This window comes from Dromiciops gliroides, chromosome 1 (assembly GCF_019393635.1).
Source record: "Dromiciops gliroides isolate mDroGli1 chromosome 1, mDroGli1.pri, whole genome shotgun sequence".
Classification (NCBI taxonomy): domain Eukaryota; kingdom Metazoa; phylum Chordata; class Mammalia; order Microbiotheria; family Microbiotheriidae; genus Dromiciops; species Dromiciops gliroides.
Window position 1 is genome coordinate 735,015,334 of NC_057861.1, and position 22,588 is coordinate 735,037,921.

At 41.0% G+C, this 22,588-nt stretch overlaps 1 protein-coding gene across 2 annotated transcripts in view; it reads left to right on the plus strand.

Annotated features, from left to right (window-relative positions):
* Positions 1 to 22,588, plus strand: part of PRICKLE2 (prickle planar cell polarity protein 2) — a 366,874-nt gene that overhangs the window by 99,087 nt on the left and 245,199 nt on the right. The window lies entirely within an intron of this gene.

The window sequence follows — 22,588 nt, forward strand, 5'->3', positions numbered from 1 at the left end:
AAACGAAGAACTGAGGTCAAAAGGGATACAATTCATTGTCACTCTGGTCATAAGTAGCAAAGCCAAGGCTTGAACCCAGATCCTCCAACCCCAAATGCAGAATACTTTCTGTTGCTTCATTCTGTCTTCAGGACTGTTCTCAATGAGAAATCTTCTCCATTAGATTGTAAGCTTCTTGAGGGCAGGGACTCTCTTTTACCTCTTTTTGCTACCTCCAGTGCCTCACACATAATAGGTGCTCAAGGAATATTTATTGATTTATTGATTGAATTCACTGTGGGCAAGCTCAGGACAAACTTCTAAACTTAGCCAGGTTTCGGCTTGAAGAACAGACTGTCACTGGGCCCTACTCAAAACCTTTCCAGCTTGGAAACATATGCCAGGCCTGGCTAGAACCTGGCCTCCCCTCCATGCCACAGTGAGGCACTAAGTGGGACTCTAGCATAGAATTGATTGAAGCCAGTAGTAGAAGTCTGGTGCTTGGTTTTTCCATCTAGGACTTTTGATTGTTGTCAAGTGTGTGTTAATGAATACATTGTAACAAGAATAAATACATGGTATAATATAATTTCTTCTGGTTCTGTTGATCCTAATTTGTATCGTGCCACATGAGTCTATGTTTCCTTGGCTTCTTTATATTTATCATGTTTATGGTGCTATAATATTCCATTATGTTATTGTGCCATCTTTTATTTATCTGCTCTCTAGGCATTAGATATATTGGTTGTTTATAGTTAGGTGTTTTTGTTTTTGCTTTAGCTGCTTCTAATGAATCAATTAGGAACATTCTTGTGTGGCTAGTTTATCTTTTCCTTTACATGCTGTATTTAGAATTGAAATAGTAGCAATGGAATCATTGGGCCAAAGTAAAGAATTGGCTTTGTGACTCTGACTGTAACCAATAGCACAATCCTGGTACTCAAGTGTCTCTCCCATCAGAAACTCTTGACTGTTGTATTCAGATTCAGAAATGGGTTCGATGTTTGCCACCTTGTATTATTAATCCAGGATCAAAGCATCCAGAGAGTTAGAATCACCCACCATTCTTTCCAGGGCCATGTGCATGCTATTGGCACAACTCACATTGCATGGGCAATGGCAGAGGTGCCCTACCAAGAGAAGGGAGTGAAGTCCTGGAAGCCAGGGTGACATTTGTAAATGATCATGAACCTCTTGCCATCTTGATTATTTGATGAAACCTTTGGTTTTAGCTTTGTTCTCCATCAAGACGTCTTCCAGAACTACAAAGAGTGGGAATTCTATATGGTGATTCTATTAAATCATGGGTGAGTTACTATCTGAATTGGTTTACCTTTGAATGGAGCCTATGGAAATTATTGTTGTGACTATAGTAATTATTAAGAGGCAGTGTGCAGTAGGGAATAGCATTCTTGCCAGGAAGACCTAGCTTCAAGGTCTACAGCTGACACATACAGACTATGTGATCCTGGGTAAGTCATTTTAACTTCTTGGTACCCTGGGCTACTCTCTAAGATTATGAATTCCAGAGGAGGTGCCAACCTGCATTAGTAGAGGGCATTTTCCCATCTGGGAGCTCCCTCTACCAATGAGCTCAAAGGTGCAGTTCCTGTGTTATTTAATGTCACAGGTTGTGAAGATCAAAAGAGGCAATGTCTATAAAATGCTTTGTCAACCTAACAACAGTACTATATAAAGGTTGGCTATTATTAGAACATATTAAAATATGTTTTATCTATACTTTTCATAATGCCCCCATTTCTGAATTAACTCTCCTTAGCTCTTCCCCTTTTCCAGTGAGCCATCTTCTTGTACCAAAAATTAAAGATAAAATAAAATGAATGAATAGTAAAATAAAAATGGTTGCAGCAAAACCAAGCAACACATCAACTATGTCTGGTGGTGCAAGTAATATTCCATACTCCTAGATCTCCATTTCTGCAAAGAGGAGGGTGTTGTCTCACCTCTTCCCTGGGGCCCTGCTTGGTTATTATAATTATATTGAATTCCCATGTTTGTTGTTCTTATGGTTATCTTGTATTTGTTCTGCTAGTTCGATTTTAATTTTTTAATATATTTATTTTTGTTGTTCGGTTGTTTCAGCTGTGTCTGACTCTTCGTGGTCTCATTTGGGGTTTTCTTGGAAAAGATACTGGTTTGCCAACATATTTATTAATGTATTATATACAAATATATTTATATATAATTTATATATGATATACAAATATCTTTACATAATATATACTTTATATAGTATCTTTTATATTTATATTTTGTAAGTATATTTAATATAGTACATAATACTACATATTAATATATTCTAGAAATAAAATTAGATTCTATAGTTTATATCTTTTATGTGTTTATATTTTATAAAGGAACGTTTTATATAGTATATGACATTACATATTAATATATTCAAGAAATAAAATTTTAGAAATAAAAATAGATTTTACAGTTTATATATTAGCCATTAAAGCTTAAAGGTGCACTAAGACTTTGGGGACACCCTGTATTTTAACTCATTGGGGACGCCCTGTATTCTAAACGTCTTTTGTATGTGAGGCACTGTGATCGGTGTTGAGCAAATAAAACACAACCGAGACTAGCCTTATCCATGAGCGGCGTCTCTTCCCCTGGAGAATACACACGGGGGCCAGTAAATAAATTCCAAGTAATGTGAGGAGTAAGAGATCTGTGACAAGTGCGGGTGAGGCTGATCGTGGAAGGGAGTGGCACCTGAGCCAAGCAAGCCTTGAAGGAAGACCTAGCTTCTGAGAGGCAGAGCTTAGGAGGAGGCCGTTCTGAGCAAGAACAATGACTGGGAGTCTTCCCGTGGAACAGAGGACTTTTATAGGCTTCCATAGAACTCCCTGGATCCGCGGGGCGTGGGTGTGTGGATCGGCAGACAGACCGGCTCTGGCTTGCCAGAATGCCTGGGGCCTCTTCAGGTTGGCTCTGTCTGGGCACAGGCCCAAAGATCCGCCAGGATCTCCGGCCTCCGTCCAGCCAGCCCCTGGCTCCTCGCATTGTGTGGGAAGCTGCAGAGGTGCCCCAGCGAGAGCCAGGAGATGAATGAGCTCGGGAGGAGTGCGTGGGTTGTTCTTGATGGGCAGGTCTCCCTCGCCCCTGACCTGTCTGGGCTTGGGTCCCCGGCTGCCTCTTTATCCGAGCCATCTCCCGTGAGGTGCTATCACTCTCATCTAGCCAGCTCCCCCAGTCTCCTAGGAGTCACCCTTGCTTGGTAAACGCATTCTTGTTTTGAGACTTCCAAGATGAGCCCAAAGCGTACAATTCCTTCTTTGTTCTCCGCGGCTGGGGTGGACAAAATCCAATCCAGGAGACGATTCTGCAGGTGGCTTCAGATGTATATACTTTCTTTTAGTCTCCACCAAGTCATTAGACTCAAGCCATGTCTGTTCCGCAGCAGCGACTGTAGACAAAGATCCGCAAGAAAGAGATGGCTTACCCAGAAATATGTATCTTTTCTACCTTCCCTGCAAGAAGAGAAAACCATACTTGGCTTTGTGTCTGCCTGTACTCTTGCTCCCAGGACACCTTCCATTGGAATATTTATTTTTTAGATCAGCTGCAACGTGACAAGCTCTTGTGTCAGTCCAGGGATTTTCCCCACTAGGTTTAAGGTCCTGTTTGCCCTTTGATTCAGCTGGAAACAGGACACAGCTTTTATTTCCATTTCCTAATAAAGCCTCATTCACAACCCAGGGTTCCTGCCTCTCTTCTATTTGATTAAGAGTTACAAAGTTGAATCACTTCTCATGTATGGACTTTGATTTTTTTTTTCTAATACAGATCCTTGAAGAAACACTTTCTAGAATTGAAACTCCGCTTTTCCTTTAGGAAGAAAAAGGAATAGTTATGTGAACTCAAGCAAGATAGGACCCTTAGAAATGAATTAAATCATAATGATTCCTGGTGCATTTGTAAAAGGGTATATAACTAGGCTTATGAAATGCCAGACAGAAAAAATCGTGTGTGTGTGTGTGTGTGTGTGTGTGTGTGTGTGTGAGAGAGAGAGAGAGAGAGAGAGAGAGAGAGAGAGAGAGAGAGAGAGAAGACTGAGTATCTCTAGCTAGCCAGAGATCATAGCTAAGGGATTTATTGAAGGGGAGAAAAAAAATGCCTAACCAGACTTCCTATGTCTAATCTCTCTGTGTGTAAGATGAGGAGCTTGCAGTAGATACTTATCTAAGCTCTCTCCTGCTTGGAAATTCTGTGATTCTAATTTATTGATTTAGTTTCCCATAGTGTGATGGGGGTAAACCCCAGACTGAAAGTCAGTAGGTCTACTCAGGTCCTGGTCACTGCTCTGAAGCCAGCAGTGACCTGAGAGACCTTTTGTGGCTCTCACTTTCCTATAAAATAAGGATCTTGGACCAGATGAATTTTTTGCATCAAAGGATTGTGGGTTTAGAAGTGGAAGGAGGTTCCAAGGCCACCTAGGCCAACCCTTTCATTTTACCAAAGGAGGCTCAGAGATGGGGCGTGATTTGGCCAAGGATCATCAGGTACTATTTATCAGAGCCAGGTTCCCTGACTCCAGAGTAAACATTATATTCTGGTGAAGTGAACATATGTCATAGACTTTATCTTCTTCTGGAAGACAGCTTCTAGGGTCTAAAGCAGAGGGCTTATTATTTTTACAGCACATTTTCTTTTTACTCCTGTCACTTACAGAATAGGCCTTTACTACTCAGAATATGCAGGGTTCCTAAGGCCAATCAGAGGAAATGAGTTGAAATAGCAACTGGTCAACTTTAGGTTAGACTCAAGAAAAAACTGGCCTGGACTGTCCCTTATATGTATAATTATCTTACAAACCTGTAATAGGGTCATTGAATCATACATTTTGAGCTTGAAGAGGCCTTAGAAGTCATCTCTCTAGTCGAACTCTCTCATTTTACAGAGGAAGAAAGTGAGGCACAGAGAGGTTCAGTGACAGGTCACACAGGCAGCAAAAACATGATCTAGGATTTGAACCATGGTCATTGTTTAGTTGTTTTCACATCAGATTCTTTGTGACCCCATTTTGGGGGGTTACCTGGAAGAGATACTGGAGTGGTTTGCTATTTCCTTCTCCAACTCATTTTACCAGTGAGGAAACTAAGTCAAAAAGGTTTAAATGACTTCCCCAGGGTCACATAGCTAGGAAGTATCTGAGACTGGATTTGAACTCAGGAAGATGAGTCTTCCTGACTCCAGGCCCAGTGCTCTATCTAAATCCTCTTTACTCTCCAACATATATTGTTTGATCCAGTGATACCAGCCTCCTGGTTGTTTCATGATCAAGACCCACCATCTCTCAGCTCCAGGTATTCTCTCTGGCTATCTCCTAAGCCTGGAACACTTTCCCCCTCCATTCTGACTACTGATCCCCCTGGCTTCTTTTAAGTCTCAATTAAAATCTCCCCTCCTGGGATTACTCTTAATTCTAGTGCCATCCCTCTGTTAATTATTTCCTATTCATCATATACATACATACATACATACATACATACATACATATATATATATATATATATATATATATATATATATAGAGAGAGAGAGAGAGAGAGAGAGAGAGAGAGAGAGAGAGAGAGAGAGAGAGAGAGAGGGAGGGAGAGAGAGGGAGAGAGAGAGAGAGAGCTTGCTTTGCATATATTTATTTGCATGTTGTCACCTCCATTAGATTGTAAGCTCCTTCAGGGCAGGCACAGTCTTTTGCCTCTTTTTGCACCCCTAAGACTTAGCACAGTCCATGGCACATAGTAGGTGTTTAATAAGTGTTTATTGCTTGATTGATCTTGCCTCTGTACCAGGCCACTTTCTATTCCTGTCCCAGTTACCCTGGACTTTAGAATTCCGATTGAATGCCTCATTCCCCATTAAGATGGAAAGAAAAATCCTAGAATTATAGGACCTGAAAGATCATCTAGTCCAACCTCCCCATTATGTAGGTAAGGGAACTCAGCCTTACAGACATTAAGTGACTCGCTTGAGGTCACAGAGTGTAGGATTTGAACCAACCTTTTGTCTCCAGAATAAGGAATCTTTTCGAAGTCTGTCATTAAGAAGTCTCATACTGTATCCTGCCCTAATAATAATCATACAGGATTCATAAATTCATATGTACGTATAGCTTTACAAAGTTGTTTACAGGATGTCTTCCCCACCAGACCTTGAGCTCCCAGAGAGCAGAAACTATATACTTTGGCTTTCTGTGTAACCCCAGCTCTTAGCATAGTGCCTGGCACATAGTAGGCACTTAATAAATGTTTACTGACTGACTCCATAGCTAGCTAAGCTCATCCTCAGAAACAGACATAGTTGTCTGTTGTGGGAGCTAGCCTCATATTCCTGCTGGATAGGAAACAAATGCAAAGTAATATTTTGGGGTGTGAGGCACCTGAAGCTGGAGGAAGGTCAAGAAAAGGCTTCCTCTAAGAGGTGAGATTTGAATTGAGCTTTGGTACAAACCAGGGATGATGCTAAGAGGAGGGAATTTGGTCAAACATAGTGCTAAACATGAGGAGGATGCTCAATATTTACAGTATTGAATTCTACTTGGAGAGATCTTAAGTCATGTAATTGATGATTTTGCCAATTTTAAGTCAATGTTTTGGTTCTTGTCCCTTTACTTTGTCCTTCTCTTCCCATTTCTGCCTCTTTCTTCCCTTACAAAAAGGCAACCCATGACCTCTGAGTAGCCCGAGAATACCATCCGATTCCATCTCAGACTTGTGCAAATTTTAATGTTGCAATCTCAACTTGTTGATAGATTCTAAGGGTGGGCATAAGGCTGGGCTTTTGGATAAGAGGGCGCTTTTTTTGCCTCAGGCTCAACAATGCATTTCTTTACTGGAACTTCCTCTTTGGAGCTGTGGAATAGACAAAGCCTGTGAAATCCAGGCTTTGTTCCATCAAACCACCTCAGAGATGAGGTTGTCTTTCCAAAGGGTTGGAAGACGAGGAGGCTTTCTAATCTCCTAGCTGTGGGCTGCCAGGTGACCAAAAGAACTCAGAGTATCCCCTCCATAAATGCCATCTGTCTGCAAAGAGAATGCTTAATTATTCTAGATAAAGCTGTTGCAAATTCCCCAAATAAATTGTTTACGACTGAATGCTACCCTCTGCATGAACTTTCCCTAATGCTCTTGTAATCTCTCTTATTGAGCTGCATAGACCCATCTGGAAATCATTCCAACCAAGCATCCATCTTCTACAATAGATCCCTATTTTCCTTTTTTAATATGACTTTGGTTCCCCAGAGCTCCGAGTCAGACACGAGATGGATTTCTTATCATCTCTGTTGCTTCATTAGGAGTGTACATATTTGGTTACCATTGCTACACTCCTCGGACAGAGAAGTTCTTTGCAACAACAGGCAATCTGTGCCAAGTGATTCGTCAGCATACGTGGACTTTTTATGTGACTAGCTAATACAGTTCCCAATTAGTGTTGGGTTAAATGCTGAAAAGTATTGACATTCTTGATGACCCATCTGCATTCATTTGAATGAAATTCTAGATGATTTCAGGGAGTGTTGGGAAGGGTTGGATGGGGACGGGGTCTGGGAGAGAGGGAGGGCTGACCCAAAGGAAGAAAGGAGAGAGGATCATGGCTGACAGAACAAATTCCCAGAATGAGGAAGCACAACTTAGTTCCATCAGTTGCCAGTTATTTGTCTTCTTGACTCTAATGTTCTTAGAGAGAATAGAGTTTCCAGTTTGTCTTATGTGACAATGGTTAAAAAGGTCAACATTTTGAAGCCAGCTTGAAGGAAACTTTTGCCAGGGTTCTGAAAGCACAGGTCAGAGTTTCCCTTCCAAAGAGGAGAGGGTGACTTCTTGACATTGGCTTTGGTTTGCCACACTCAACCATTTCATTTGGGCATTGAACAGTCTATAACAACTATTTTCTGAGGAACCTGGCTACAATCCAGCCACAGGGGTCCACTTGCTGTTCTTTCTTCTTCTATTTCTGTGCCTTTCACTGGCTATACCCCAAAGCTTGAAATGCACACCCTCCTCACTTTAAGGGTCAGTTCAGTCGTCAACAAGAAGTTTTTCCTGGTTCCCCCTAGTTATTAGTGACCCCTCCCCAACTACATTGCATTTATTTTTTTATATGCTTTGCATTTTCTTACTCTGCATTTACTGTATTCCTCTAGTAGTAGAATTGAAGTTCCTTGAGGGCAGGGACTGCTTTTTTTTTAAAAGTCATTTTTAATTTTGTTTAATCAAAAAAAAATTCACATTCTCTCCCTTCCATCTCTTATATTGAGGAAGGAAAAAACCAAACACCTCTGTTACAAACATGTACAGTCAAGCAAAACAAATTTCCACATTGACAACATCCAAAAAATATTTGTCTCAATCTGCACTCTGAGTTCATCACCTCTGTCAGGAGGTGGGCAGCATGTTTCGTCATGAATGCTTTGAAATTGTGGTTGGTCATCAAATTGATCAGATTTCATAAATCTTTGAAAGTTGTTTGTCTTTATGATACTATTGTTACAGTCATTTAGTAGCTGTGTGATCCCTGGGCAAGTCATTTCATCTCTGCCTGTCTCATTTTTCTCAACTGTAAAATGGAGATGATAACAGCACTTACCTTCCTGGGTTGTTGTGAGGATCAAAGGAGATAATAATTGTAGCGTGCCTGGCACATAGTAGGTGTTTAATAAATGCTCATTCCTTTTCCTTATTATAGAAATTGTTGTGGTTCTATTCATTTCACTCCTCATCAGCACATGCAAGTCTTCCCAGATTTCTCTGAAACTACTCTCTCATTTCTTATAGCACAATACGCTATTATACCATCTTATTCATATATCATAACTGGTTGAGCCATTTATTTCCCAGTTGATGGGCATGCTCTCGGCTTCCAATTCTTTGCCACCACAAAAAGAGCTGCTATAAATATTTTTGTACAAATGGGTCCTTTTCCTCTTCCTTTGATCTTTTTGGGGTTGGAACTAGTAATGATTTTGCAAGGTCAAAGGGTATACACAGTTGAATAACTTTGGGGACATAGTTCTAAATTGTTTTCCAGAATGGTTAGACCAATTCAAGTCACAATGCCTCATTAACACAGCTATTTTCCCACAGCCCCTCTGGTATTTGTCATTTTCCATTTTTGTCAACTTTGCCAGTCTGATCAGTGTATGACAGAACCTTGAAATTTCTTTAATTTGCATTTGTCTGATTATTGGTGATTTAGAGCATTTTTTCCATGACTTTCATTTTTGTCTTATACTGATGTCTGACACTATGCTTGTCACTTACTAACTGCTTGTTGACTTTAACTGAATTGAAGGATGCACAGTATATTAGGGGGAAAAGGGTAGAGATTCTGAAGGAAGGAAATCTGGATTCAAATCCCACTTCCGACTCTCCCTCCTGGGCTTCAGTTTGCTCATCTTTCAAATGAGGAGGATGGACCTAGAGACCTCAGAGGCCTCTTCTGGGTCTATATCTAAAAGCCTGAGACATTCCAGGAGCGATGATTCTAACTACTGATTGGTTTCACAGCAGATGAGAACATTTGCATTTCGAAAGGTTACACCTGCATGTCAGGGAGCCAGGTTGAGCCAGTCTGACAGCTCCTTTTCAGAGAATAAATGACTGGCCTGATGCTTTCCAGGCCTTTTTCTAATGAGGGGTCTCCTCCAGATCTCTCACAGCAGCACCAAACAACTTTCCCAAATGAAGGGCTGATTGAATTTTTTTTTCCTGAGATACAAACATCCTGTTCATGCTCCTGGTCACTTGCTGGTGTCCATGTAACCTCCTCTTCACTTGGCCCCAACCAAAAAGTGGGGAAAGACCCCACCCCGTTCATTTTTCAGAAGCCTTTTTTTTCTTTTCAAAACCAAAAGTAAGAGTTGCTTCCCCCAATAGTTTAAAGTTTGTGAAGCCTTTATTGCATTTGACACTCATCCTAACCCTAAGAGATAGGTGCTATTTTTATTGCTGCTTGTTTTTTTTTTTTAATAAATGAGTAAACTTGGGCTCAGAGAGACCAAATTACTTTTCCATGATTACATAGTATCTGAGGTGGGAGGATAGCCCAGAACTTTCTGACTCTCAGTCTTGGGGTCTGCTCACTATACCATACTTCTTGATGCTTTCCAGGCCAACAGGTCACTTTTATCTCCACCTCCTCATCTCACACCACTCAGATGTCTTCCTTATACCACTATTTCCTCCTTTAACTCTGTCTCACAGGAAGAAGTAGCCCTTTTGGCTAAGGTTAATCTCTTTAACACAGAAGTGTTCCAATTCTGTCTCATCTTCTCTAGCAGATTGCCCCCTCCAACATCCCTACCCTCTCACTAATCATTAATTTTTCTCTGTCTACTGGCCACTTTCCTATTGTCTACAAACATCCCCTTGTCTCCCCCATTCTCAAAAAACCTCACTGGTTCTGTCCTTGCCTGCTAGCAATTGTCTTATATCTCTCTTCCCTTTTTTGGTTAAATTCCCTGAGAAGACCATCTACAACTGATGCCTCCACTTCCTTTCCTCTCCCTCTCCTAACTCTTTGCTCTCTGGCTTCCCACTTTATCACCCCATTCCTATGCTATTGCAGTTGCCTTGTGACTGGTCTCCTGCCTCATGTCTTTTCCCACTCCAATCCATCGTCTAATTAGTTATCAAAGTGATCTTCCTAAACCATATGTTTAACTGTGTCCCTGCCTATTCAATGAACTCCAGTTGTTTCCTATTATGTGCAGGATCACATATAAAATCTGCCCCTTGGCTTTGAAAGCCCTCCATAACCTGGCCCTTCCCTACGTTTCCAGGCTTCTTACGTCTTATTTCCCTGAAGGTATTCTCAGATCAGCTGACACTAGCCTCCTTCTTGTTCCTTGTACAAGATGTTCCATCTCCCAACTTCTTACATTTTTACTGGCTTGGAATTCTATCCATCTGCATCTCTGCCTCCTGGCTTCCCTGAATTTCTGCAAGTCTCAGCCAAATCCCACTTTCTGAAAGAAACCTTTCTGGGTCCTCCTTAATACTACTGTCTTCCCTCTGAGATTATTCTCAAGTTATCATTTATCTTGTTTGTACATAGTTTTCTCTAAGCTCCTTGAGAGCAAAGGTAGGGATTTTTGGAGGGGGTCTATTTTGTTGTCTTTCTTTATATCCCCAGCACTTAGGGCAGTGCCTGACACTATGATGCAAACACACACACACACACACACACACACACACACTCACACACACAGACTGCTCAGTAAATTCCATTAGTAAATCCTCCTGGATCAAGTGAAAAATCCTGTTTGGTTTTCAAAGTTCTTTATAACCTAACCCTAAACCCACTTTCCAATCTTCTTGCAACTTGCTCCTCACCATATACCCTTTGATCTAGTGACACTGGTCTCCTGGCTCTTCCACAAACAGGATTCTCCATCTCTTGGCTCCAAGCATTTTCTCTGACTGTCTCTATTTCTCAAATGCTCTCCCTCCTCATTTCTGCCCCGGTTTCCTTGGTTCCTTCAAGTCCAAAGTAAAATCCCCTCTTTTATAGAAAGCCTTTCCTTTCTCTACCCCTTTTAATTTTAGTACCTTCTTCTTTTGATTATTTCCTATTCATACTATATGTACATATTTGCTTGCTTGTCATTTCCTCCTTTAGATTGTGAACTCTTTGAGGACAGGTATGTCTTTTGCTTCTTTTTGTATCCCAAACACTTAGCACAATGCCCGAGTGTCTAAGGAATGCTTGTTGACTGACTAACTGGCACATAACAGTTACTTAATTTTTGTTGCTATTTGTTGTTCATGAAGTCTGACTCTTCATGACCCCCTTTGGGGTTTTCTTGGCAAAGATACTGGAGTGGTTTGCAATTCCTTCTCCAGCTCATTTTCCAGATGAGGAAACTGAGACAAATAAAGTTAAGTGATTTGCCCAGGGTCACACAGCTAGTAAGTGTCTGATACCAGATTTGAACTCAGGAATATGAGTCTGCCTGATTTCAAGCCCAGTGTATTATCCACTGTGCCACCTAGCTGCCCCTAGTTGCTTAATAAATGCTCAGTAACTTGATTTGCCTTTATACGTACCATTCTTCTTACAAGTTCTCTGAGAAGTAAAAATTAACCACAGACAGTTTCATATAATCTATTAGTCTAAGGTTAACTTCAAGTCAATTCAACAAACTTTTTAAAAAATCTACTCTGTATGTTTAAGGTATTGTGCTAAACTCTAAGGACACAAAGACAAGTGTTTGCCCTCAAATAGCTTACTTTCTACTTGATGAATACAACTTGATCAATAGATACAAGGTAATTTGGAGAGAGAGAGAGAGAGAGAGAGAGAGAGAGAGAGAGAGAGAGAGAGAGAGAGAGAGAGAGAGGTGTATCAGGAAAGGACTAGAGTATGAGTTGGCGCCTGAACTGAGCCTTAAATAAAGAGGAAGATTCTGACAAGTAAAAGTGAGGAGAAAGTGCATTGCTGACATGAGACATGACTTGTTCAAAAGCATGGAAGAGGCAAATGAAGGATCAAGTTCAGGAGAATAGCCACTGGTATAATTTGATTCAAGAGTAGACTGAAAAGGTGAGTGATGGACAGTAAATCTGGCAAGACAGGTGAGATACCACACTGGAGGGCTTTAAGGTCAGATGAAAAATTTATATCTTCTCCTATAGGCAGTTTGAGAGCCAGTGAAGTGGGTTTTTTTTTTGGGGGGGGGGATGGTGGTGGATAGGGAATGTTTTAGAAGATTTCTTTTTTACTTTCTTCATATTTAGCATAACATGGCAATGCCCCCCTTCTTAATATTGTCTATCTTCTACAGTGGCAAGAGTTTAGATTCAGGTTTTTACAATGTAAAAAATATAACTTTGTAGAACTCAAATGGCTGAATTTAAGGTTAAACTAAAATCCAAATGTGCTCATCCCCTTTCTGGCTCATTTTCAACCCAAAGTATTGGCCAGACTCTAACTCAATTGCTGCTCTTCAGCTAACAGTTATCTCTGGCTTCAAACCCATTATGCTTTAAAAAAAATAATCATGTTGAAATGACAATACTTTTTTTTTAATTGAGAAGAAACCATGGAGGAAATGAAGGAGGAGGATTGGGAGTTGATCTGTAAAACATCAGAGTCTGGTTTTTGTATCAAATAGTTCTTTTCTTCTCTCCACTTGGACAGTGAATTTGATTCCACTGACAAATAGTCAATTCCACTGGCTGATTTAAATTATCGTGGTAAGTTCAACCTTTTGGTAGAAAAATTCAATCTTTAGTCATATATTACATAGCGAAATGAAAAGAGTCAAGCAACTGGGCTTCTAATGCCTGCCTCTGTTAATTAACTCAGTTGCTGTGTGGCCTTGAGAAGGTCATAGAATTTTTGGATTGGAAGAGTTCACAGAAGGCCTCTTCATATGCAAAAAAGAATGCTCCTATCACATAGTCCACAGTCTTTAGCTTGAAAATCTCCAGGAAAGGGGATCTTGTTACCGCCAGAGAAAGCCCATTCTATTTTTAGTGAGGTCAGATTGTTAGGTCACTTAAACTCCCCTGGGTATCTGTGTTCTCACCTGTACATGAAGTGTGTTGTACTGGATCAGGGGTCCTTAACTTGTAATGTGTGAACCTGCTGGATTTTTAAAATATATGTGTGTGTGTGTGTGTGTGTGTGTGTGTTTGTTAACTATCTTTCAATGAAAGATCCTTTTGTAATCCTATGCATTTTATATTATTCATTTAAAAGCATTATTGTGAGAATGGGTCCACAGACTTTACCTGACTTTAATATAGGGGTTCATAACATCAATAAAAGGTCAAGAACCCCAGAGCTAGATGAACTTTGAGGTGACTTCTGGATCCAATCAGCTATAATTCTAAATATAACAGAAACAAACCATTTAAAAAAAAACACCTCAGGTTATAAACTGGTTTACCTAGAATCTGCATTTTGTGTATTCTGAGTGTTAGCACAGCAGGAAAGGCCCTGAGAGTACACCATCATCCTACCTATGTCATAGTTGCTTTCAGACAACACATTAAAACAAGGATTTCATTGATAGTGTTTGGAAACTAGTGCTCCTAATACTGTACTTGCAGTTTGTGGTAATTAAAAAAAGAGGGAAGGAAATAGGTAGGGATTGGGGTGGAGACAAGGGTTGGATGTTTTTCTCTTTGAGTCCATTTGCTTGTTTCTGCCATCTTGTCAATCTTCCCCTGAGCTATCTGATGCCCAAGGATGCTTTGTACTTGAGGGAATAATCTATGATGAGGTTATCCCATAAGCCAGCAAAGGCCAAAGGCATGATTGATATTTTTGGACATTCCTCCCTTTTCTCCCTCAGACCCCTATATTGAAGTTATGCTTCATAAGGTTGAAAAGAATTATAGGTGGAAAGGATAGGGGCCTGACAATATGGAATGATTTTTGGAAAAGCAGAGGAAGGAGCTGGTCCTTCTGCCTTTTAAATAATCTATCTGTGATTCAGTAGCATCTGGTTGCAGACCAGGATTTTATTTAAAAGCTTCTTAAGAAAACATGGCCACAGGGGAAGACTCAGAAAATACATGACCCCTGCCCTCCCCAGGTTAGGTTTTAATCAGGTCAGATGCAAAGACGCAGGATTTTCTGATGAAATTTGTCCAAAGTAATAAAGCAATTTTCTATCCTGTGGCAATTTCACTTAAATAATGTATGTAATCAGCATCTATGAGACCATTGGAGGTTTTTTGTTGTTGGGTTTGGTTTTTTTTTTTTTCCTGTTTTTCTTTTCCTCCTCAGTCTCTTTTAATACCTGATTGGGACAGACTAACAAGGCTCCCTACTCATGCTAATCATTTCCATTTGAAGCCTATAAATGTACATGACCATGCATTTTAAAGGGATGAAAACAATTAGGTTTCATTTGGTGAGGCCCCTTGCAACAGATGGGATTTTTAATATAAACAGTTCAGAGATTTGGGTACGAGGGGGACACGTCGCCGGGACTCGGATGAGAAGTAAACGAGGCCACTCTATCGCTCTCGAGGTAACGAGACAAAGGGTGTCCTATGGAAATCTGAAACTTGCGATCCCGATCAGGTTAAGAACGGGCATTCCCCCGCGCTAGGATGATGGGACAGGGCTGAAGGCGTTCAGGACTAGGCAGGCTGCCACCCAGTTAAAGACCGCAGAAACGTTTGTCTCCAGACTGCTTTTTTTTACCTCTTTCTCCTCCACCTCCAGGATCTTGGAGGGTGAGAGTGAAGGTGCCAATGGTCTTAAACTTTTAGCTTAAACTTTTACCGGGTCTCCCAGACTAGAGTTTCAGTGCCTTAAGTCAAAGGAAGAACTGAGGTTAATGGGAGAAATGTTGGGGTGGGGCAGCTTTTCCTAATCCTCCTAAAATCACCAAATGAGGTTAGTTATCTATTCTGCCCTATACAGGATGTCCTTCAGTGCTGTTTCAAGTTTGAATGACTTAAAACTACACTAAGAATTCTGGGGAGACCCTGTATTTTAGGCCAAGCAAGCAACATCAGGAGACTCCTTGCTCCCATTTATATATAGCACTTCAGGGTTGGCAAAGGGCTCTGTAAATACTATCCCTTTAATCCTCATAACTCTAGGGGAGGTAGATGGATTATCATCTCCATTTCACAGATGATAACTGAGGCTCAGAGTGATTAAGTGATTTGACTATGATCACACAGTTAGTATCCGAGATATGATTTGAACCCAGATTTTTCTGGCTCTACATTTAGCATTCAATCAATAATAAAAGCTTGCATTTTTATAATGCTTTAAGATTTGCAAAGTATGTGCCATCGGTAAATGTTATTATTACCCCCATTTTTCAGATGAGAAAACTGAGGCAGGCAGAGGTGAAGTGACTTGCCCAGGATCACACATCTAGTAAGTGTCTAAGGCAGGATTTGAACTCAGGTCTTCCTGACTCCAAGTCCAGCACTCTACCCATTGTACTACTTAGCTGCCTTATATACCACCTTGCCTCTCAGAGGCTACTTTCACTCAATATGTACTGTCAGAGAACTCTGTGGATTTGGTGATGAGAAGGTGGCTTAATGGATAGTGTTCTGGGCTTGAAATCAGGAAGACCCAATACTTATTAGCTACTTGGGCAAGTCATTTTATGACTGACTGCCTCAGTTTCCTCATCTGTAATATTGAGATACTAAGAGCACCTATCTCACATTGTTGTGAGGATCAAATGAGACAATATTTGCAGAGTCCTTTGCAAACTGTAAAGTACTTTATAAAAGCTAATTATTAATAATGATCATGATAATTATTGTTATCCTTATTTTTCCTTATTCTCCAACATTACCTTTTGGTTCCAGGGGACTCCCTGCTCGCTCTGGCGCTCTGTCTCTCTCTGTCTCTCTCTCTGTCTCTCTCTCTCTTTCCTTTGTCCCACTGCCCCCAGACCAGGCCTAAATTATACACACAGCCTGACCAAGGTGACTCATCCCTCCTTTGGAAACAGGCAAGATGTTCCTCTCCACCCCTGGGCCCTCCCGGCCAATTGGAACTTGGATCGTGTGGGTGGTCCCAGCCAAACAGGAGCATTCCATTCTGTCAGTCTAGAGTGAACAGGCTGAGAGACAGTTGTTGGGTTTCTTTTTTCTTTTCCTTTTTTTTTTTTTCAGGGGGTGGAGGTGGATGGGTTACAGCCAAAAGGATTAAGAAACTGAGGCGGAACTGGGGCTGGGGAGAGACTATTCCTCTTTCCTCTTCATTTTTCTCCTGTTTATTCTATCTTCATCCAGGATGTGTAGCCTTAGAAGTAACTCTGTCCCTCTTCAAAGGTGTTAGAGTAAATAGAAAAGCATCCCCTTATATGGTGCGGGGGCCGAGCTCCCCATGTTCCCACCAACCATGTTCTTGGTAGCTCTGTGTTCTTCCCAGATTGGCCAGCATCATTTAAATCTTTCATGGAGACTTAAAGCCACTCATGGGGGAGGTGAGCTAGCAAGCAAGGATGCAGCAGCAGCTGAGTACCAATGGTATGCTGGTCATACTGAAGAAAAGAAATAGAAATTACTTTTTAAAAATTCCTGAAGACTGTTTTGTATGTGACTAGCAGTCCAGTCTTCTTGGATCCCTCAGAGGGCTAGTTGGGTTAACTCTTTGTTAGCCAGAAGACCGGATGGAGACCTCCAACACTTCAAGTTTGGAAAGTTGTTTAAAGAACAGTTGAACTGGATAGTTGATCCTTTCTCTTAAAGCTACATTCCAGAGACCAGTGGAAATTCCGCCTGGGTTTATTGCTGAGCCAAGGACGTCCTTAGAGGCTTAGTGTTACATGAAACATCATTTCTTGAGATGTGCTAGAGAGCTGCTCTCTTGAGTTAACTCCAATTGGGGGAGGGGTGTGAAACTGTTATAATTGAAATATAAATTGCCTAGAATATCTGAGCTAATTGAATTATTAATTGTACAAATAATCCCCCTTTCAAACGGCAAATTATCACCTTCGACATTTTGTACTCTGCCAACCAGGAAGATGGTAGTGATTGGCCTGGGAGGAATCTTTTGTCAGCTAACAGCTTTAAGAGATGAAAGCATATGGTGCCTAGCTAATTCAAATGAAAGTCTAATTATTCCAGGAGGAGGGGAGAAATTCAGGGCCACCCTTGGATTAACTGTTACTGTTCCCTGGTCCAATTTTTTTTTTTAAGTCAGATAATAGCAGAATTATCTTCTGAAGCTTTGGATTTTCATTTTGTCAACATTTGCTGTTATTCTTATTAATTTTGTCCTATATCCAGTTTTTACATTCCTCCTATGAAGCAAGACTATAGGAGGTGTCATGAACCACCAAAAACTTAGCAAAGGAAAAAAAAAAAAGTACAAGGTGATGGCTGTGTTCATTATAATTCTGGGACCAAGAGGAGCTCAGAGCTCCAGCAGTGGGTCCCATAATCAGGCCCCAGCTTTGCTCTGGAGTCCCCTAAGGGCAAATTTTGTTTTAAATTCCTGTTTTAGACTCATGCAAGGAGGGCCTCTTGGTTGGAGCTGACCTCCAGATTCCCTGGCTCTAAATTAATAGGAGCATAGTATGCTATTGTCCTCTGTGACAGCTGGATCACATCTGGACACCACGTTTGTTTTTTTTTTTTTTTTAGAGGGACATTGACAAACTGGGGTATGTCTATAGGAGAGAGACTAGGATGGGGAGGAGACTTAAAAATATAACATATTTTCAGGTGAAGGATTTGAGGAAGAGAAGATAAAGAGGACAAGTGGGATTATTAATTAGAGGCCATCCAGTCCAATATCACCCCCCCCATTTTCTAAATGAAGAAATGGAGGTCCACAGAGGTTAAGTGAGCCCAAGGTGACACAGTTAGGAAGCCTCAGAGGCAAGATTTGAACTAGTGTCCGATGACTCCACCACCAGTGAGCTTTCCACTGCACCATCCTGCTCACTGAGTTCAATCCCCTCACTTATGAAAATGACAAAGCTGAGGTCTATCTGAATAAAGTGATTTGCCCCAGGTCACCTCTTTCTTCAAATATTTGAAGGGGCCCCCTCTGAAAGAAGGATTAGGTTTGTTCCGAGTAGCTCTAATGGATAAAAGCTCCCAGCAGACCCATTTCCAAAGAACTCTCTCCCACTTACATCTGTCCAGAAATGAAAAGGACTGTCTTGTGCAATTCATAGTCCTAGAGCTGGAATTGACCACAGAGGTCATTGAGTCCAATCCCTTCATTTTACAGAAAAGTGTCGGGATTTTAGGCAGGGAAGTGACTTAATGAGGTCAGGGAAGAAGGAGAAATGGGAAAGGAGTGCTGCTAACTTGGTGTTTATACAAAACAAATTTATATAAAACCACCCCCTCATTTTTACGCTTGCCCATATCATCAAAAGAAAAGTATGGGATGATTGCTCCATCTTTTGGAAAATGGAAAATGTACCACCATTTTGTGACTTCCTTTCCTCTTGGAGATTGCCCTTATTGTTCATTTTAACTTTATGTACTCCCATAAAGTCATATGCCCTCCCCCCCCCCCCGGCCTTGAGAAAGGCAGTGATGTCTATCATAAATCACATTCAGAATGCGTTGGGGTTTCATAATACTGCCACCCGTGAACATCCCAAGGCAGCATAGGCATAACCAATAAAAGTGACTTCTACTGAACATTTCCAATGCAGTCGATGAAGCCAGGAGTCCAAATGAAAGATGCACCGTGCCTTCCTTTGAGTACTCAAGATGAGATCTGAGCCAGACCCAAGGAAGGCAGCCCAGGGAAGTGACAATACATAATATGTGCATATATATATATATATATATATATATGCATACAGATATTAAAGACAAAAGGCATTGATATACATACATATACATATATGCACATATATATGGGGAGGGAGAGAGTTTTCTCAATCCCTTTTGTCTTTACATCATGGTCATTTCCAGGTAAATATTATTGCTTGTTCCTCTGTTGCTGCTGTGTTATGTATTGATGTTAGTGTGAGAGAGCTTATATATCACAGAGAGGTGGTTGGACATGGTGATATCAATTAATCCATGCAATAACTTTCAAACAGGGTTTTCCTTGGCCTGCCAAGTGGATGGCCATATCTAGAGAATAGAGTGTAAGCTCCCAGCAGGCAGGGCTATTTTGTTTTAGTCTGTGTCTCCCCTGCAGGTGACCCAAAGTGCCTTGTAGGTACTCACGCTGAAATGGAAACCGGAGCTAATCAGTGTGGGTTTGACTCCCATCTCCAGTCATCTGTGTCCAGTCCCTTCTACAGGTTCATAACAGGGCATCTGTCCTACCTATTCCATTTCCCTTGGTATGATAAGCCCTTGCTAAAGGTTTCTTAGATTGGATTATAAAAACTTGATCCACATCGTCCCAGCCCCACCACTGACAACTGACTCTTTGATACAGAAACAACTAGGGAACAATGTCGTGTGTCGAAATCCCTCTTGACTGTTGATGGGTTGTTCACTCTTGGCACTATGGCTTGGATTAAAATCATTTTTTTATGAATGATAACGTAAGGAGAGATCTACATGGGGAACCAATTATCAGGGAAGCCAGAAGAATGTCAATAAGCAAGTCATCTGGAGGGAATAATGAAGTAAGAGAGCATTGCTGGAAGTAACCCAGCAAGGACCTCTCATGAAAGGAAGGAAGAGTCACGGGCCTTGGGCTGCTCAGTAGAGCCATTGTGCCCCCAAATCATGACCACTTTGGGCAAATGGGCCTGGAACTAACTCCAGAGAGGAACCTCCTGAAACCATTTTATTGCCACTTCTCTGCTCTCTTCCTGTTTTGTTGTGTCTTCTGGTTATTTGTGTTTTAATTTTGGATCTAGATGGCACAATAGGTAAAGCCCTATATACTTGGAGACAGGCAGACCTGAGTCTGAATTCTACTTCAGACAAGTTACCTGACCCCCATTGGCCTCAGTTTTCTCATCTACATAATGGGAAATAATAATAGCAACCACCTCCTGGGATGGTTGTGAAGATCGGATGGGGTGACATATATAAAGAGCTTTGCCAACCTTGAAGTGCTCTATAAGTATTAATTATTATAATAATGTAATAATTATATTTCTATTAACTATTATTTATACATCTATACATACACATACATAAATGGAAAGCTAGGTGGTATAGTGGATAGAGTGTCGGGTCTAGAGTCAGAAAGATTCATGTGCATGAGTTCAAATTTGGCCTCAGACACTTACTAGCTGTATGACCCTGGACAAGTCACTTAATCCTGTTTACCTCAGTTTCCTCATCTGTAAAATGATATGGAGAAGGAAATGGCAAACCACTTTGCTATCTTTGCCAAGAAAACCCCAAATGGAGTCATGAAGAGTTGGACACAATGGAAAAAATGCGAGTATATATATCTCTCTCTATAGTTGTTATTGAGTCATTTCAGTTGTGTCTGACTCCCCAAGACCCCATTTGGAATTTTCTTGGCAAAGACACTGGAGTGGTTCACCATTTATTTGTCCAGCTTATTTTATAGATGAAGAAACTGAGGCAAACAGGGTTAAGTAACTTGCCTAGAGTCACACAGCTAGGAAATATCTGAGGTAGGATTTGAACTCAGGTCCTCTTGACTCCAAGGTTGTGCTCTATGTGCTGTGCCACCTAGTTACCCTACAAATAGCTCTAAATAGATATATATAGCACTAGTGGCACATTGGATAGAGCTCTGGACCTGAAGTAAGGAAGCCCTGAGTTCAGATCCTGCTTCAGATGCTTACTTTCTATGTGACCCTGGGCAAATCATTTCTCTTTCAGTCTCGTTTTCCTCATCTTTAAAACAGGGATCGTTAATAGCACCTACCTACCAGGGTTAAGTAGCATCATATTTGTGAAGTGTTTTGCCAGTGTTGGAGTGCTATCTAAATGCTAGCTATTATTCTAATTGCTATTTATTCTCTATTTCTTAGCTGTGCACATGTCTCTCCCAGTAGAACATCAGTTTCCTGGGTAGAGCCTCTTTGTACTCTCAAGGACTCCCGTATCTTAAACCAAAGGCAGAATAATGGCAGGGGCTCATCTATTCCTTGTCAGCTCCCCACACCCAGCCCAGCACTCAGAACACATTCTGTGCCTAATAAAACTTGGTTTGACTTGAATGGGGCCCAACATTGACTTCAGAGGCACTGTTCTATTGATTTTCACAGAACTCACTTCATATAACCACATAGAAGGTAATGAGTAAATAAACCCCCTCTACCCCCTAAATCAAACCATATTTTAAGTATTCGGGGGGGGGGCGGCAATAATTTTAAAGCACAGCTTGGGTAGAGCCTTTTACAAAGCAAATCTCAATTTGGTACATTTTCTCTTTATAGTACTTCGCTTACAGATATTTTGTTAACAGGGAAAACAGAAGATCGATCAATCAATTAACATGTATTAAGTGCCTACAATGTTCCTGACGCTATGCTAAGGGCAGAAGGATACAAAAAGAGGCAAAAGGCAGTCCCTGCCTTCAATCTAATGGGGGATATACCTGGAAAGAAGCGTACCAAGATCTGTGATTCTGTGATCTACTTGGGGGGAAGAAATCAGCCACAAATAAATAATTGGAGAAGAAAACAATGGATACTCAAGTCAATTGTCCTGTTCTGTAAAAGGGCCTAGGTGTGCCAGTGTTCTTAAAAGAAGATACGCCTTGAGGGGCAGCTAGGGTGGCACAGTAAATAAAGCACTGGCCCTGGATTCAGGAGGACCTGAGTTCAAATCCAGCTTCAGACACTTGACACTTATTAGCTGTGTGACCTTGGGCAAGTCACAACCCTCTTTGCCTCGCAAAAGAAAAAAAGAAAAGAAAGAAGATACTTCTTGTATGATCTACATCAGGAGCTGGTGGTTTGGCCCTGGTCTTTCTGAATCCAGCATGGACCATGTCAAAATGGGTTACACTGGATGTACTTGTTAGATTCTTGGTTAAAAGCTCTCTCTTCATTCAGGGATTTTAGTTCCATTATGTCTAACATTAGTTGAAAACACATACGCTCATTTTTACCAGTGTTCAACGCATTGTGTCTGTAATTTTGATACTTAGAGAGAGGTCTAAGGCTCAGAAAGTTGAAGGGATTTGGTTTTGGTCACAGAGCTAGAAAGCAACAAAA